At 35.9% G+C, this 19,484-nt stretch overlaps 1 protein-coding gene across 11 annotated transcripts in view; it reads right to left on the reverse strand.

Annotated features, from left to right (window-relative positions):
- The window catches only part of NCOA2 (nuclear receptor coactivator 2), a 293,591-nt gene that overhangs the window by 195,769 nt on the left and 78,338 nt on the right, over positions 1 to 19,484 (reverse strand). The window lies entirely within an intron of this gene.

Consider the following 19,484-nt stretch of genomic DNA (forward strand, 5'->3'; position numbering starts at 1 on the left):
CAGACTGCCCTCCTAGGACAGGCCTGTGCCCAGCATACAGTAACACAGTGCACAGTAAATGCCTGAGTAAACAAATAAAATGCACATCACGATCTTAATTTGCTGTGATTTATAGTTTATCAGGAATCAAAAGGCTTGAAATTGCTAAAATAAAAACCTAAGTCATAATTGTTTACAGAAGTTAAAAAGTGACTGAATAATTGTATCAAAAAAAAAAAAACTTGAGTAAAAGATGCAAGAATGATGCTATATATGTGTGTGTGTGGCAATCTTAACAATTTGTAAGAGCAAATGTAGATAAGGAAGAAATGAACATTTTCAATCATGAGGGCACCTGCCCACCAAATTTCTTCTGGGTGTATGCCTTTGGGAACAAAGAGTTTAACTTCAAAAAATTCTGCAGCATTTCTTCTGATCCACCAAGAATCACTTCCTCTGCATAAAGAAGTTTGTTTCTAAGATGTACGTGAAGAACACAAACAACAAATATGTGCTGATATTTACTGTGTATTAAATGTTTATTACTTTAATTTAAGAGGTCTAAAGGGGAGGGAAATAGAAAAAAGTTCCATTTTGAGTTTTACCAGGACCTGATCAGTCTGGAGATCATTGAACGTAATGAAATGCAGCTAGAGTATTAGTCAGAGATGATTCATGAAAAACTAAAGAAAATCTGTATGCAAATAAGATGTTATCACAATAAGTAAAACGAATGGATTTTCCTCAAGTGGCAGTCAGTGAGCAGTGTGCAATAAACTGTTATGTAATAGGAGTCATCAATTCTTTCCAGCTCTACTGGGTAAATGTATTAATGATGCTGGCCTACTTAAGCCCATTATAATTCTATACCAACAACTAATTCGCTCAAGGACATCACACTATGCAACAATCAAGAGCTAAGAGTTGTGATTATTAGCAGAAGTGAGGATATTAAACTATTACTGCTTCATCTATATGATTCAGTACATTTTTACCAATACGCTAAGATAATATGAGGACAAAGTGCCAACGTATCCATGCTGAAGAAAGATACATGAGACATGAAGGTATGGATAACTGATATCTTCATGTAACATCTTAAATAAGAGATATTCATAAAATACAAACACAGAATTACAAAATGTTTTGGAAGTTTACTAAGGGAAAATCTCAACTATTTAAAGCAGAAGTACAGGCACTAACAATTCTGAAACAAAGCAACATCCCTCTACTCTTCTTTCAGTCTTGTCAATTTTCACCAAGTTCTTTCAGGAGAGCATTTGAAGGGAGGCAGGCGGGAGGAAGTCTACCCTGGTCCTGGCAGAGCGACAGAAGGAAAGACAGGAACCTTTCAAGAAAGGCCAGAGAGACACATACCACCTTCTTTCTTACTACCACTGCTAAGATAAACTGCCTCTCCATAAAGCAATGGGTCACTATCAGAAGACAGCATGGAGAGGCGCCTGCGTGGTGCAGTGGGCTAAGCTTGGGGTTCTTGGTTTTCAGCTCAGGTCATGATCTCAGGGTGGTGAGAATGCTCAGCCCTCAGCCCAGAGCTTAAGATACTCTCTCTCCCTATGCTCCCCCATCCACAACCCCCTCTCTAAAATAAATAAATAAATCTTTAAAAAAAAAAAAAAAAGAGGAAGAGGCAATATTGAACAGTGGAAAGAACCAGCAGGGTTAAACATCATCAGACCAGTTTTCAAAACCTGGTTTCATCATATAAATACTGCTGCTGTTATTATGTTTCTATCATTAACAGCAGCTTAAGTATGTGACCTAGGAAATGTTACTGTGGGCTCAAATATAAAATGAGGATAATGTCCTGTTTGCAGCACCTTGGAGGTATTAAATCTGATGATTATATAAAGCACCTGGTACACAGTAGCTGTTAAAATTATTATCCTACCAAGTATGATCCTGCTAAATGTTGCTAGCTCTGACAGGTAACTCAATGGAAAGATGAAAAATGGAAGCTTCAGGCCTGCCCTACCCTAAGTAGGACTGATTTTCCCTGGAATGTCCTAATGGCTTTATCTGACCATAACTTTCCAGAGACACATAAACATGGAGACTGCTGGGAAATGTCTGAACCAGAGCTATCTTAAAACTACATCAAAAGGTGAAAAATACTACCTAATGTTAAATCTTACTATAAAGTTACATAATCAAAACAGTGGGGTATTAGCATAAGGATAAACAATAGAAGAGAACACAGTCCAGGAAACGGCCTACACATTTATATCAAATCATATTCAACAAAGGTCACAAGGTAATTAATGAGAAATAGACAGTCTTTTCAATAAATGATGCCAAAAACTATTATACATATGGAGAGGGAAAAAGAAACTCAACCTTTACCTTGTACCATGTACAAAAATTAACTCAAAATGGATAGTATCATATATCTAAAAGTAAAAACTGAACTACAAAACTTGGAGAAAATTATTACGGATTACGCAGAAAATTTTTAAATATTATACCAGATATATAAAATAAAAAAGACCATAAAAGAAAACAACCTGATAAACTGAACTCCATTACAATTAAAACTTCTGCTCTTCAAAAGACATAACTTAAAAATGAAAACACAAGATACGGGTGGAGAGAAAATATTGGCAAAATAATTACCTGTAAAGTACGTGCATTTAAAATAAAGAGCTAAATAATGAGGATATCTATCTAGAATATATAAAGAACTTTTATAACTCAAAAATAAAATAATTCAACTTTTTTAAATGGGCAAAACCTTTAAAGATTTTTAAAAATATTATAGAAAATATACAATGGTGTCTCAGTCCAGTCAAACATTTGATTCTTGTTTTTAGCTCAGGTCATGGTCTTAAGGTTGTGAGATGTAGCATGGAGCTTGCTTAGGATTCTCTCTCTCTCCCCCTCTGCCTCTCTCCACTCTCTCTTTAAAAAAAAAAAAAAAAAAACAGATATACAATGGGGAAAGTACACAAGAGTACTAAACATCATTAGTCATCAAAAAAATATAAATTAAAACCAAAAAAAAAGGGACACCTGGGTGGTTCAGCGTTTGAGCATGCCTTCAGCTCAGGGTGTGATCCTTGGGTCCAGGGATCAAGTCCCGCATTTGGTTCCTGCAGGGAGCCTGCTTCTCCTTCTGCCTAGGTCTCTGCCTCTCTCTTTCTCTGTCTTTCATGAATAAATACTGTCTCTCATGAACAAATAAATAACATCTTTAGAAAACAAAACAAAATATGCTAGACATGAAATAAAACATTGACAAGGACAGGAAGAAACTAGAAACCTCGAATGACATGGAAATGCACAGTGGTATGGCCATTTTGGGAAACAGTTCAGAAGTTTCTCATCATATAACGCAAGAATTTCACTCCAAGGAGCATTTTCACTTCTCCTGGGGACAGATGATCACACAAGCAGTTGTATAAGGACAATCCTAGCAGCTATGTTTAGAACAGCTGAAAAGTGGAAACTCAACAATTTCCATTTGGTAAATGGATTTTCTAGAATGTAATACACAACACAGTAAAATATCAACAATAACAAGAAATGAATTACTCATGATGCAACAACCTGAACCTTAAAAACATGTGCTAAATGAAGGAAGCCAGACACAAGATAGCATATCATATAATTCTATTATTTTGAAATTTCTAGAAAAAGTAAAAACTACAGAGGCAAAAACAGGTTAGTGCTGCCCTGCATTAGAGAATGGAAGTGGGGAATGGACACAAGAGAACTTTCTGGGCTGAGAGAATTATTCTAAAACTGGATTGTGGGTGATGCCAAAGAAAGATGTATAAGAAACACAAGACATAGATAACTGTCTACATTTACTAAAACTCATCCTATAATACACTTAAAATGGGTGCATTTCACGGTATGCAAATTATGCCTGAATTTTTTAAATTTTTTAAATGCTAAAAAAATGTCAATGTACATGTATCTCTATGTACCTCCCTTTCTTCCAGTGTGATGGTTAGGGTTACTGTGTTAGTAAAGGGATGTAAGGGACAAAGGCTAGTTCTAGCAGCAAAGGGTGTAAACATCTGACAAGTAGTGCATCAACTTGGTTGCACGAATAACACATCATTACTTTGAGGCAAAAAAATCAGAAGTGAGCCTACATCACACAAGAAAAGACTGCTGACAACATAGATGATTTTTCAAAAGGTGGTGGAGGTTTAAAAGAAGATATACTATCTATCTATCTATCTATCTATCTATCTATCTATCTATCTATCTATCTATTTATTTATTTATTTATTTATTTTAAATGTAGGGTTAGGAACAAAGCCAGAGGAAGCAAAATAAGAAGAAAATGAAGTGACATCTGCAATACTACCTAAAAGAGCACTTTATGCTACCAGAATGAGAGAAGAGTCATATTTTGCTGTTTTGGTTTACTATCGTCACCATCATCATCAACAGCTACAGTTTATGAAATGCTTCTGGCAGAGAGCTTTACATGTCACTCATTTTAATCTTCCTAACAGGGGTACCTGGGTGGCTCAGTGGTTGAACGTCTGCCTTTGGCTCAGGTCGTGATCCTGGGGTCCTGGGATTTAGTCCCACATCAGGCTCCTCGTGGGGAGCCTGCTTCTCCCTCTGCCTATGTCTCTGCCTCTCTATGTCTCTCATGAGTAAATACATAAATTCTTAAAAAAAATAATAATATTAATCTTCCTAACAACCCTATGAGGTAGGTATTGCTACTATCACCTCCATTTTGTAGATACAGAAACTTAACTGACAAGTGAAGCACTTTGTCCAAGGTCACAGAGGTAATGCAGTGGTAAAGCCTGGATTCTAACCCAGAGTCTGGGTGCAGAGTCCAAGCATGCTCTTACCTGATGAGCTGTTATGGAAGTTCACTGTTCTGATATTGCTATCATTTTTGCCAACTTGACATGAAAAAGATGATGGCAATAATGTGATTAACTTGAAAACTGCCTTCTGGTTCTGGTACGGTACAAAAAAGAGCAGCAAAGCATATTCCCCACATCATCTACCCCAGCTGGACATTCTCAATGAATCCTGACATTCGTTTTTCTTGACCCAAATGTAGCCTCACAGTTTTCTCAAAGTTCTCACGAATCAAAGGAAATCATCACATTAGGACTGGCACACAAATGAAAATATATTTGCCAACCAGAGCAATTAACTTGAGGTTTTATGGCACATACTAAGAAAGAGGACTCTACCCAAAGGGAGCCCTACAAACTGCCATACTTCATGTTTCAACATAGGTCCTACTGATTACTGGTCTTGTTTTTTAGCCAGGACCACCACAGTCATCAAGCCAGTCAGATAAGTTGGTGGGACTGAAGGTTGGTGGGACTGAAGAGAGCACATGGGGAAAGAAGAAAAAGCTAGTGCTACTCAAATCACTTGAAATTTTTCAACAGTTCCATCCAAACAAATCTGAACATATAGTCACAAGTGTTCACCTGCAATGAATGACCAGCATGATAATTTGATTTCTTTTTGCTTAAAGACATAAAAAATCTCAACACAAAACATACCTTTAACTCACCATGTTTCAAGTTATATTACATCAAGAGGAAGTCATACTTTCAGGACTTAACTATGAGAACTATTTCAGATTACTGAACAGGAAACTAAATATTCTTATTAAATATTAGAAAATATTATAATAGTAAAATCCCAAATTTGATGTGTTGCAAGTCTTAATCATATAATGTATAAAGAATGTGGACTGTCAGGTAAAATTCTTTCCCAATCATTAAGTTGATGGTACTAAAAATAACATCTATACCACAGAAGAATAATTTATAAGTTAACTAACTTCTATACATACTTCAGATAGCTTGTGTTTTCTTCATTTAAAAGGCTCTACCTCCACTGCAGACAATGACTCTTAACTAATGAAACTCTTTAACAAATAACTTTCATTTTCCAAAGTCTTTTTTAAAAGGGTCAACAATATCTCAAAATGCCCTTAAAATGACATTTAGCTCGTAACTTATATATAAACATTAATTAACTTTGTAATTATTCTCTCCAACTACTTATTCTGCCTATTATACATATATAAGGTTCTTAAACTTTAGGTTTTGCTTAAAGAAATCTTCAGTTTTCTAGAACCAGTGCTTAAAATTATTGAAGTCCAACCTTAAGATGTTCTTGTTATTTTAATTCAGTCTAATCAAATGCTTTCAGTACAGTTAATCATAAGTTAAAACAAGTAGAGATTTAGATTTATAATCTAATAACTTCTACACTAAATGTAAAAAAAAATTCTAAATAGATATATACAAAAGGATGTAACATCAGTTTTAAAAATTCCTAAGCTGCAGGCAGGTGCACATATATCATTGGTATAGTGAAATATAACCTACCCATCAACTTTATAAATATCATATGATCATTCCTTTCATTTTTGTCTCTCACAATGGGCCGAGACAAATACAATGAAGCCAACTATCATAAAACACTAACTCTTCAAAGAACAGTATTCTTGCCCAGAGACAGACTTAAAAGAAAAATTAGTTTCGTACATGTAGATGAATGTACACGGCTCACATTTGGAAGACAACTAGAAATTTACTAATTTGGAGTCACTGGAGGCACAGGGGTAGAAAAAATACTGTGGAGTCACTAACCTGAATATAGCATTTAAATTCAAAGAAATGGTTAAGACAGTGGCAGAAGGAAGACCAGCAAAGACAAGTACTACAGAATCCAAGAGGAGATAGTTCCAAGGAGGCGAGGGTGGTTGAAATAATTTAATGCAACCAAGAATTATACAGTTTCTACTTGATTTGGCAAGCAGAAAGTGCTGATCTTCCTAAGAACAGCTGCATTGGAGTGACAAAGATATAAAGCAGACTGGAGAAAGTTGAGGTACTGACAAATGAATAGGATATAAGGATTCGGACAGAGCAGGCGCTAATGATTACTATTATAGTTACCTTATGCTAAAATTAATCCTCCCCTCTAGACTGTGAGCTCCTTGAGGGCAAGGGTAAGGTTTCATCTCCCTTTGATAAGGAAACAACATGCCTCCAGACAAGTGACTTTTAATGCTCCTGCAGAAGTCCTGGGGCTCTAATTAGGAAGCATGGCCCCCAAATTAACACGATAATATAGTCTTTAATGGAATTACAAGGAGAAAACAGAAAAAAATTAATTAACTGGGCAGAAATTAATCTTTCTTAAACAAAGATAAAAGGCTCTGAGATGACTCCTGACCAAGACCAGAGCATGCCAACCTGTCAATCATTCGGTCTTCCCAAAATAAAAGGCCTCAACACACAATGTAGTAGTAAAACAATTAAAATTTGTTTTTCTCCCAATAATGCGGATCATCTTTGCCTGCAATGTTTCCCTTCATTCTCCTTAAAATAAGAATATTTATTGAAGCCTACTGTGTATACCAGAATAGTAGAGGATTTCCATATATTATATCAACTGCAGAGGGAAGAAATTCACGTAGGGAGAGGAAATGGGACTGTGAACTCCTTTCAGAAACTTCCCTTCTCTTGAGGTTTTTCTCCCAAATTAATGCTACAATGACCACTCTAACCAATATGAAATGAGGCTACACTCCTTCCCTATACCCCTGAGGATAATGCAGATAGGCTTATGTATGTAAAACTTACCCCAGTATGAGCGGGTGGTAAGAGGTAAGCAACTGAATCAAAAGCAACATTAATACTATATATCTGCCTACCCAGGACAAGTACAGAGTCTTTGCCCTCAATAACTAATGTTCATTTCAAAAACGAGCCTCCCAAGAACCAGCACAAACTTTCTGCCCACCAGAAGCCCCCTTCTGAGTTTGTTTTTCCTCTCAGGACAGGCTTCTTTCCTCCAATGACTGTCATTGTCACTGTCCTAAAGGAGGCCTCACCTTTCAACAGCATTTGGCCACAGTAAGTTAACCATCCTTTTAACATAATAAAGGGAACATTCATTAAAAAAAGAAAACACACACACACACATACATTGTAAAAAGGAGGATAGGAGTCTTCTTAAAAAGCTCTGGAACACCCGTCTTATAACCAAGAAGTAACATAATTTGTCTAAAGTCAAAGAACGAGTGATGGAACTGGGTGTCAGACCCAGGTCCACCTGACTCCAGGCATTAACTTCTTACTACTCTGACTGCCTGCCAGGCAAGCACCAATCCATCAAAAAATAAATAAGTAAAAGACAAGAAGGTGGGGAAGGGAAGAGAGAAAAGTAGCAACCCTTAAATAAAATGGTATTTTTCAAAAGTTGAAAAGAGTTCACATTTATGTATAATATATGTTTATGGCTGTAATTTCACATCACAAATAAGTTTTTCAAAGTAAAATTACAATTTTATATGAGGTAAATAAATGTAGCGTTATTTTACAAAGTTCCAGAAAGACTACGGTATTCCAAAAATGAGCACCAGATTACTAAGAAAAAAGCTATGCAGCTTAGTATGTTGGAAAATGGAGAGCGGGCAGCCCCAGTGGCACAGCGGTTTAGCGCCACCTGCAGCCCAGGGTATGATCCTGGGGACCCAGGATCGAGTCCCACATCGGGCTCCTTGCATGGAGCCTGCTTCTCCCTCTGCCTGTGTCCCTGCCTCTCTCTCTCTCTCTGTGTGTCTCTCATGAATAAATAAATAAAATCTTAAAAAAAAAAAAAGGAAAATGGAGAGCATATCCCTGGAGTACAGCTAGTACCTAGTCAAATGTTTATTGTCTGTCTGTATGATCTGAGTCAACCTATGGATCCAACTGTCACTCAGAAGAATTATTACCAAAAAAGGTATTTCATTTGCAATTTGATTTATTGTGTGGGCCTATGCAGAGTTTCTCGTTTTGTTAAAAAATTTAAAATGCAATTTTTAACTTTACCTAGCCTATGTCTAGGCTACTTTAGCCTATGTCTAGGCTCTGACAAAAACACTGAGGAATACTGGAGAAAATGGGGTCCTATGGCAAAAGTACCATTTTGAATAAAAGTTTAGCTCTGTAAGAAACTTGAAAATAAGCTATTTTAACTATCATTTTTTAAAGATTGGAAACTGACATTCAAAGAGATTAGTACCTCTGCTGACAATAGTATTTCTATCATCCTCTGACTAAAGAAGTTTCTATGAACCTCGAAACAAATACTACCATAAAGACACTGGCCTTCCCATCATATCTTAAGTAATTGCTATGGAAATCATCATCAAATCTGTGTCAACCTTTGCATCACAGAAGGGCATTACGTACACTAAAAGGTATGAGAGGTTTGTAACTTAGTTGTCAATCTAGAACATGTAGAGAAAATATCTAACAATACAAAATATAAATAAAATTTGAAAGATCTGGAAATGAACTTTCTAACATCCTAAATATACAGAATAACAAGGAGAGCTACCTTTTGTTATTATTGTATTAGTTGCTATAATACAAGTTTTACAAGCATTATTTTTACTATTTCCCATAAATAGGTTTCACCCCCATGGCATCTATCAATTCCATTTTGCAAGTGAGGAAACTGAAAGTCAAAGAAGTTAAGTGATTTCCTGAAGTTAAACCAAGAGGAAGAACTAGTAATGGAATCTATATCTTTCTGAATTCAAGCCCTCCTCTTTTCCCTGTTGTTTCCATCTTGTTCCATTCTGCCAGGCTCTACTCCTCTGCACTCTGGCTCCACCCACCACCTTCCTCTCAACCCAGGAGAGAATGATTTGGTATCAAATTTGGTATCAAAGCATCAAGAAGATGCTTTCTAATATCCTGCTATTACAAAAACAGCCACAAGCATCATTCACCCAACAAATTCACTCAGTACAACCCAGTGAGTTGCTCAAAATGTGTCACTAACAAGATTATTCAATCATTGGCCTGTTATGCCTATATAAGCAAAGAAAATGGAAGAAATACTAATATTATAGGATAAAAGGCAGGCGTGAAGAAAAAAATTTTAAGCTGAGACAAGGGGCGCCTGGGTGGCTCAGTGGGTTAAGTGTGCCTTCGGCTCCGATCATGATCCCATAATCCCTGGGATTGAACCCCACATCTGGCTCCCTGCTCAGTGGGGAGTCTGCTTTTCCCTCTCCTTCTGAAGCTCCCCTTGCTTGTTCTCTCTCTCTCTCTGTGTCTCTCTCTCTTTCTCTCCCCTGACAAATCGAAATAAGGCCCTACCAGCGTGGTTCATGAAACGTCTGAGTTTGGCTCAAGAACAAAGTTTTTCTAGGTTTAAACCTAAATGAAGAGGGGGATCCCTGGGTGGCTCAGCAGTTTGGCGCCTGCCTTTGGCCCAGGGTGCGATCCTGGAGTCCCAGGATCGAGTCCTGCATCGGGCTCCAGGCATGGAGCCTGCTTCTCCCTCTGCCTGTGTCTCTGCCTCTCTCATAAATCAATCAATCAATCAATCTTTTTAAAAAGCCTAAATGAAGAAAAAATGTAGAGCTTTATTTTTCTATAAAGCTAAATTTTATTAAATTTGAAGATTCTCCTTTATTATTAGATTATGAGCTTACTATATTCTGGGGTTAAGTTTTCCTTACATTTTCTGAAATGGTGGTTGTCGCTGATGGTCATTTTTTTTTCCCCATGTAATGACTTGACAAAATTCAAAATCTGACAGTCCTCTGTCAGTTCCCTAGATTTGGGGGGAAATTTTCAGTAGTACACAAAATCAAAATTTCTAGGTACCATTACTGGCTCATCTATTATGAAATGCTGTATTAATCCACATGCATGTGTGCACACACACGCATGCACACACACACAGAGAGAAACACAAATATAGGTACTCCCCTCTGGCACCATGGAAAAAGTTCACTTTCAGCATGAACTTCCAACCAAAAAGTTCTTGTTTCTACCCAAAGAAATGTTTAACACTCCTCCCTCACGCAGGTCTAGGACAAAGAGCACTCTGGGCAGTCAAGCCACAACACAGCATGGAGAGAGGGACAAAACAGCTATCATCAGATCCCTGAATACTAAACAGTGGACATGGACATTATTATGCTGAACGTTCTAAAATAAAACCACAGCCTAATAAGGTTAATAATAACAATGACAAGTAATATATATATAAAGGATAGAAACTGTGGAAGACTAATGACAGCAATAAACTTTTTGCCACTGCTACTGAAAAATGAAGTATAACTGCCCTCCCTGGGGCTGCCTTAGTGACTGGCCTAACAGACTGCAGCAAAAGTAATATTCTGGAACTTCTGAGCTTTGAACTTTGCAGCAATAGGACTTTGGAACCCTTTATCTTGGAGTCTGAGCCACTACATATGTCTGACTACCTTGAAGCCACCATACCAGGAGGAAGCCCAACCTAGCTATGTGAAGAGGCCATAGGAAAAATATATGCTCAGCCAGCCCCAATCCATTCCAGCTACTAAGAAGAGTTCCTGAGCCTCTCAGCTGAGACTCCATACACCACAGAAACAAGCCATCTCTGCTATGCTCTGTCCAAATTCCTAACCCACAGAATTATGATATCATAGTAAGTTGTTTAAGCAACAGGTAACTAGAATAAAAACTAACAGCTTTTCATAAATAGTAATAAAGACTTTAAAGAAAAAAGGAAACATCTCAGGAAGACTAGCTAGAAACCAGAACGGTATCCAACACAAAAGAGGATTATGGTACATAAGATAAATATAAATCCATTTATTCACTTACCCAACAAATATTTATAATACTAGGACCTATAAATAGGGATATACACAGGCTCTGGAAATGCTTTAAAAAAAGGTTCTGACTTCAAGGAACTTACAGACTAGAAAATATTCTGTATAATAGTGTCTTTCTGTATACTTTTTAATGTTTTTCACAAAAATAACACAATCAACAATTCAGATACAACCAATATATGCAGACCAATCTCAGAGTGACTTGGGGTTGGAGTTCCTCTAAGAAAAGGAAGTGAAGATTGAATCAAAATCCCACAAAAGGTCATTTGCAGTTTGTAATATCTCAGCATGCCTTCGTTAACTATAGTATATAATAAAATGTTTGGATTCTCATTTCAGACTATAAATTCAAGGCATGTGTAACTAATCCTTTTTTATTTTTTCTTCATCAAGTATCAGGTTAAAGAACCTTTAGAGATATTATTACAAAGATGCCGGGTAGGCCTTTTCTACTTTACTGCAGTTGAGATTTGGGGACCCAAAATGGGCAAAACAAGTAAGGTCAGTAGTAAGTTGTTTTAACAAGATTTATTTCTGTCTAGGTGTGCTACAGTTTAAACAAACACACTTACTATTCCAGTGACTAAAATAATTTTCACTGCTCCTTTTATTAAAGCATAGACAATTTCACCTTTCATATTATTCTCAGGGTTCTAAAATTATTCACACTTTTTCTATTTACAGGATTTCTCTATTCAAATTTCACAGGAGGGCAAAAAGAACACAAATAGGGAAAATTATTTTACCAGTTTTTTGGGTTTTTTTAACTAGGTATTTTTAAATACAGGAAAATGTTTGATCTCATGTTGTAAAAGAATGCAACAGTAAATAAGCATGTTCAAGTCCTCCTTCCTGGCCCAAAGACCATAGCATGTCTTAAGATCATCAGCACCTAACAAACTGCCTCTGTAAAGGGTACTCAGCAAATATGTATGGACTGATAATGCATTTATTCCCCAGTAATTTTTTAAGTGTAATAAAAATAAGCAATGCTATTTTCTGTTTTGGTAAATATTTGAGGCAAAGAGAAAAGGATGATGTTTTCAAAAGTGGTCACAAAGAAACATACCTTCTCATTTTCTCGGTAAAACACTGAAAGAGGTATGGTGGAGGTAGGATATATTAACAAATTCTTTGTGCTCTAATGTCAAAATTCTAAAGGTGTGACAAACACTCACTTAAAATATAAATGGCCCATGTTTATCTTTTCTCTCATCATTTTAGTTTTAGCACATTACACAGTAATTTGTCAGAATTTCCTTTTAAAAACATGACACAAAAGAAAAAAAATCTACTGCCAAAAAGTAATTTCTTAATATTTTTGCCAAAATATACTATGAAAGTCAAAACACAGTAGTGAACAAGAATATAATTAGGAACTTAAAAATTATAATACTAACATTTCATTATAAAAAGTAACAATATCTGGGAAGAAGATACTCTAGAATATCTGACTTGGGACACCTGTGTGGCTCAATGGTTGGGCACCTGCCTTCTGCTCAGGGTGTGATCCTAGAGTCCAAGGATTGAGTCCCACATCGGGCTCCCTGCATGGAGCCTGCTTCTCCCTCTGCCTGTGTGTGTGTGTGTGTCTCTCATGAATAAATAAAATCTTAAAAAAAAAAAAAAAAGAATATCTGACTGGACAGTTGGCTCACTGTTTCTCTTTTCTAGACTGCTCTGGAGGTTAGCACGGAATGAAACCACGTATCAGGAGACCAGGCCATCCTCCTAGACTTCCCTATGAGATTCAAGGCCAATCACTTAACATCTCCTGGCTTCAGTTCCTCAGTGAAAGAAAGAGAGAGTGGCATAATTATCTCAATCCCACTTTAGCCCTAAAAAATTCTACTGTCCTCAAGTAAAGGGCCATTAGTCTAAATAAATAGGATTTGAAGACACCCACATCTTCTACTTGCCTAATATTAAGGCACAACCATTTCCCTAATCTTACATTAAGCTCTACAAGTTTCAAATACCTACAGATAGATTATTTTTCTCTTATTTTATCTTGACAACAATTCTGTGAGGTGGACTCTGAGTATGTAATTATTTTAATTTTTTTTATTTTAATTTTTATTTATGATAATCACACAGAGAGAGAGAGAGAGAGAGAGGCAGAGACACAGGCAGAGGGAGAAGCAGGCTCCATGCACCAGGAGCCCAACGTGGGACTTGATCCCAGGTCTCCAGGATCGTGCCCTGGGCCAAAGGCAGGCGCTAAACCGCTGTGCCACCCAGGGATCCCTGAGTATGTAATTATTATGTGCATTAGACAAATGTCAAAAGGAAGGTTCAGTGAAATTGTGATTTGATTAAAGTCACTCAGCCAAAAAAGGGGAAAAAAGGCCTAGAAATTAGATCTTCTGACTCCCAGCTTTGCTTAAACTTCCAGAAAAAGCCACTTTTTAAACTACAAAATAAATTACATACCAGTAAGAAAGAAAAAAATATGGTGCTATTTTTGAGTGGCTACATTGTTTCTTTAAATTTTAATATCCTGTATCTTAAATTCCCTAGGATAACATAATTTGGGGCCTTTATGTCTCAAAATTATTTTCAAGAAAATCCCAGAGGCTTAAATGTGCTATAAAAATACTGCCATATATCAAAGTTTTCTAAATTGACGTATATTCCTTGACAAAAAGGTTCCGTGGTAAAATAAAATTTGAAAATATATGTAGATTAACAATGCACACCAGCTTTTCAGTTTCGTGTGCCATTTCGCAAATGTGTTGCTCAATATACATTTCAGACATTTAAAAAATACCAGCTCACACTCTAAGGCACTTTTATTCCAATGAACACATCTTAGAAAATACTTCCATACATTTTTTTTTTTTTTTTAGAGAAAATCATTTGCTAAGCAAAACAAAATTACCACAATTTTCCCTTACTTTCCCAGCATATATATATTTTCATACTTTCTGAAATGGTAAAGTATCTTACAAGTGTACATTTAATGTGACAGTGTTTCTTTTTATTTTTCCTGGAAAGTTGCTAATCCGATACTGTACTTTACAATAAATAGCAACTTGGAATAGAGGAACTACTGTAAAAATCTTCTCATAATCATAAAGTGTACTCTCTGTAACACAAATGGCATCATATGAAAACGTTTCACCCCGTAGTCATGCTCCATCAATTACCCAGAACTGACACTGAAGAACCTAAGAGGAGACCATAATTCAGATAGAAGCATACATTTTGAACAGGTATTAGCAAAGACATGTAATCAGGGGAAAATATTCATTACAGCAATAATTTTTGAACCAATCTTCAAATATTATAAGGATTTATATCTAAAATTGGAAGCTAACATTTACAAGTAAAGGGTGAGTCAAATTACTTAATCACTGGGCCCAGTGAACCTAACGGTAACATGGAAGCAACTATAAGTGTGGTTTCTGCCCTATTTAGAAAATAGCAAACTCTAAGGCAAAGGCTAATTAGCTAATCTGAATGTATCTTCCGCTCCTGATTTTATAGCACTTGATGAATTTGAGTCCCAAAGGAATGAGACATTTCTAACCCTTCGTCCAGACAACTATGAATTCTCTAATACAAATTAACCAAATACACTTTCTTCTTACTTCCATCTAATGATGTTTAGCAGGTCCAAAAATACTTTCAAATGCTTTTGGAAATCTAAGGCAGCTTAGGAACTCGAGCTGTTTTTAGTAATGGTATTTTAAAAGTGGTAGAACTCACCACTTCAGGCAAAGAGGTATGACTTGTCACTGGTAATAGTGGTAACATGGCAGAGTGAAGAGAGCTATTTTGAGAAAATAAGAGACTGTGGGTTCTAGTCTTAAACCTCACTCTTCCCCTCATATACATGAAATTTAATGCTTATGTAATTCACAAATTAAACATGTTTTAAAATGAAAGAAATTACAGCAGAATAAGTTATGTATTCATTTTTAAAGTTACAGCAAAAAAAATCTTTTTTAGGAATAGAAGCAGTCAGGGTTGCCTAAAAAATTTTTGATATTTCTGTTCTTCCTACTCCTTAAATGTTTACACAAGTGTCCCCCCACACACACCCCTACCCACTTCTCTTGCGTCCATTTTAGAATGTGGAAGGTAATTCTCAGATACAGAGTAAATTTCAAAAGCCACTTCCTTGTCCACAAATACATGAACAAGTCATATTTTAAAATAAAGCATAGAATACCACAAAAAGTCTCACAAAAACTATCAAAGTATAGTATGCATCACCAACCTATAGTTATCCTATTTTCAGCTATGGGGTAAAAGCCACCTTTCTGCAAATGAGTTTAGGCTTCAAGTGCTAGATTGAGGAAGATGAACAAGTCTAAAAATCAAGATTCACTTATAAAATGGCAAAAGTAAAAATGTGCTCACATATTATGATTATTAACATTAAATAATAAATATTAAAACAGTTTAAAAAAACAATAACTAGAGGAATAAATGTTTATTGACTTGGAAAGATGGTTGCAGCGTATTGGCAGATGTAAAAAGCAGGCTGTGAAAATAAAAAATATAATATGTGATCCACCCTTCCCCCCTCCCCAAAGAAAAGAGAAATAACAACTAACAGCATTTTTTAGAAGGTCACAACAAAAAGATGAAAACTACCCAAACTCCACAGCAAAACTGGCCTCTATGAGCACATTGCTAAAATGGACCATTTATTCACCTTTAGGTCATTTTCAAGTATAACACTGGGAAGTGAGGGCTTTGAAATGTTCTTTGAATATGTAAGCAAGCAGTATACATTTCCTAAGTGTAAAATATAAGTTAAAAAAATAAGCTTAATGAAGAAGATTAACATTTAAGCTTTCTGAAATTATTCATCAGTAGTTAAGTTTTTGGGTTTTTTTTAGGATACAAAAATTGTATTTGTATGTAAAAAAGACCATTGCCTTTCTTGGCTGTATTTCCAATGATATGCCTTCTAACTTTGAGAATTTAACCATTTCTCACTGATGAGCTCTCTTCAGATAGATTACAGAAATGTAGGTCTGGTCAGTAATCAATGCTGTCCAGAGGACATTTCCTTCAAGTAACCATTCCTTTTAACCAAAAGGAGTGCAGAAATGATAAAGCCTACATGGACTGACACTAGTCACTCCTACACAACATAGGATGCCTTTTGATGCCGAAATCTCCAGCATGTTCAATGAAATACTAGTAAGTGAATAAGTTCTGAAGTGCTAAAGAAGACAGTGCATTGTGCTTTGTAATCACTTTGTGATCATATCTTATTAGAAATCAGGTAAGATACTTGACACTGATTATAAAGGACTGATAATCCAACTTGTAAATGTAAAAGTACTTTCATCTGTGATCTCTTCTTCCTATAGTTTAGCTATTTCTTTGGGCACCGAACACCTCTAAGGAAAAGAAAGGGTTGAGAAAATGAGGTAAAATTCCAATGTATGAATTTCATCCCCAGTAAAAGCACTTAAAAAACAAAACAAACAGAATAATCTCTTAGAAACCTAAAAGAAAATACACTAAAATACTAAAAGTGGTTATGTGAGGATGGTGCCATTGTGGGTAAATTCTTTAATGTACACACCTTCTAAATTATAACCATATTACCAATAGTTATATTTAAACCAAACAATGAAAGAATTGTTGAGAACATAAGTTATAAGTTATAATCATTGATTTAAAATATTTTTAGCCATCCTGGGTTTATTTTCTATAAGATAAAAGGGAAGTTGCCTATATAACTTAGCAATGTAAACAAATACAAAAATATCTCAAAGTTATTCCCTTCTCATTGTCTGTGTGAAGGAAGGGAAAGAAATAAAGGAAATGAAAGCCATGAGTACACACTCACAAACCAAAACCACAAGAAAAATAATCTAAAACCAGACAGAAGGCAAGAGAAAAGCAAGACTCTCTACATAAGAAGTGATTTTGCAACACTAATAGGGCAAACCCACATTCCTGCCACAAGCCTCCTGCTTTCAAACAGGCCACACAGCTGGCGGTCTTGAAAGCTTTCCAGATAGGAACCAAGATAGTAAAAGAAATCAGTAGGTCTCAGGATTGAACTAAACCCTAAACTGATTCTGATGAAACACGGCCCTGCTGGGGTATAATATTTTTTTTTTTTTTTTTTTTTTTTTTTTTTTGCTGGGGTATAATATTAAGGCAGCCAGAAACTCAGTTAAATAGATGATTATAACTTTTATAGAATAAGCCTGAAGAAATACTGTTTTGAATATGGCCCTCTTTAGTTAATAATGAACTGTCCAAAGTATTGAAAAGTACATACATACTTTCTAGAGAGAAAAATACGTCCACATGATGCACAACATAGGGAGGATGAGGCACCACGCTGAGAAATAATCTAGAGGTATGCCTCATGTAAAACCTACTCTTGGTAAACTGTGTTTGTGTAGTTATTGAGTCTAGTTTCCTCTTGAAGTCAAGGCACCATGTGGTTGAAAAGAAAGTCTCTAGATTTGGAGACTGAACTTGTTTACAAGGGCTCAAGGGCTGTTTAATGCACTGTTTTAAAGACATCACAAAATCTTCACCAAGCCCAGGAAGCATTGCCTATGAAACTATTAAACCAACTCCCAGAAATCCCAAACACTTCTCTCAATCCCTATAGAACTCTCTAAAGCAGCACTCTGGTTTTGTTTTCAGAACATTCAAGAAATTACTCATCCACAAGAGATCTGAGTAGGTTTACCTGAAGAGCTGGCTGTGCTACATCCATCTTCTTTCTCATAGAGGAAGTTGTGATACTAGGGCATTCTTTGCCAAACAGGAAGGAAGTAAAACAGCTTTCTTTTGTACGAGGAATGCTTTTTATTTTTGGAGCTAAAGTATACCTCATAAATTTGCTTCCTAGATAATGCTTCCCTCTCATTGCCAATAAGTTACTTATTTCATCATATCACCTAAATATAGCACTAGGAAAATCATCATGTTTTCCATTAACTATACACTGATAACCTATACTACAATTTTTTAGGAATGGGTCTTACTAAAATCTGCTTTCTTCAGCAAAGTCATTGTGCCCTTAGATCTTAGTCAGGACTATCAATAATTAGTTCATTCCTATTATAAAGATTTACTGATATTTAAGATAAACAGTAATGATTATTATAACACAAATGGCATAGATAAATGTTATGAGCTTCCTGGGGCACCAGGGTGGCACAGTCTGTCAAGCATCTGACTCTTGGTTTCAACTCAGGTCCTGATCTTGGGGTTGTGAGATAGGGTCCGGTGTTCAGCTCCATGCTCAGCGCTGAGTCTGCTTAAGACTCATTCTTCCTCTCTCCTTCTGCCCCTCCCACCTGTGCTCTAAAATAAATAAATATATTTTTTTAAATGTTATGAGCTTTTCACTTGAAAGCAATATTCATTCCAAGTACAGAAAACTATAGATTTCAATAAGCAAGACACCATTTATGATTATAGGCAATACTGTAAGAGCAATATGAAATTTATCAATATTATTCAAAATGTAATGTCTAGCTCCATTATTTGGATTTAAGTACAGTTTTCCCTTTAGTATCCTCATCTCTGAGAGGTTTTAAGATCTAATAAAATTCGTATAAGTTTTGGACCCCAATAAACCAATGTTCAAATACTGACTTCAGCCATTTACCATTATATATGATCCTGAACAAGTTAATTTAAAACCTCTCTCTGAAAAAAATTAAATCAATCAATCAATCAATCAATCAAACAAACCTCTCTCTGGTGCTTGCTTTGGCAGCACATATACTAATACCTCTCTCCATCTCAATTTCTCTAACTGTAAAATGGCAATAATATGTATCATGTTGAGGGTATAAGAAAACAGAAAAGAAGTAAAGCACCTAAGGAAGGGTCTGGACCATAGAGGTGCCTGCGAATT

This window comes from Canis lupus, chromosome 29 (assembly GCF_003254725.2).
Source record: "Canis lupus dingo isolate Sandy chromosome 29, ASM325472v2, whole genome shotgun sequence".
NCBI classification, from domain to species: domain Eukaryota; kingdom Metazoa; phylum Chordata; class Mammalia; order Carnivora; family Canidae; genus Canis; species Canis lupus.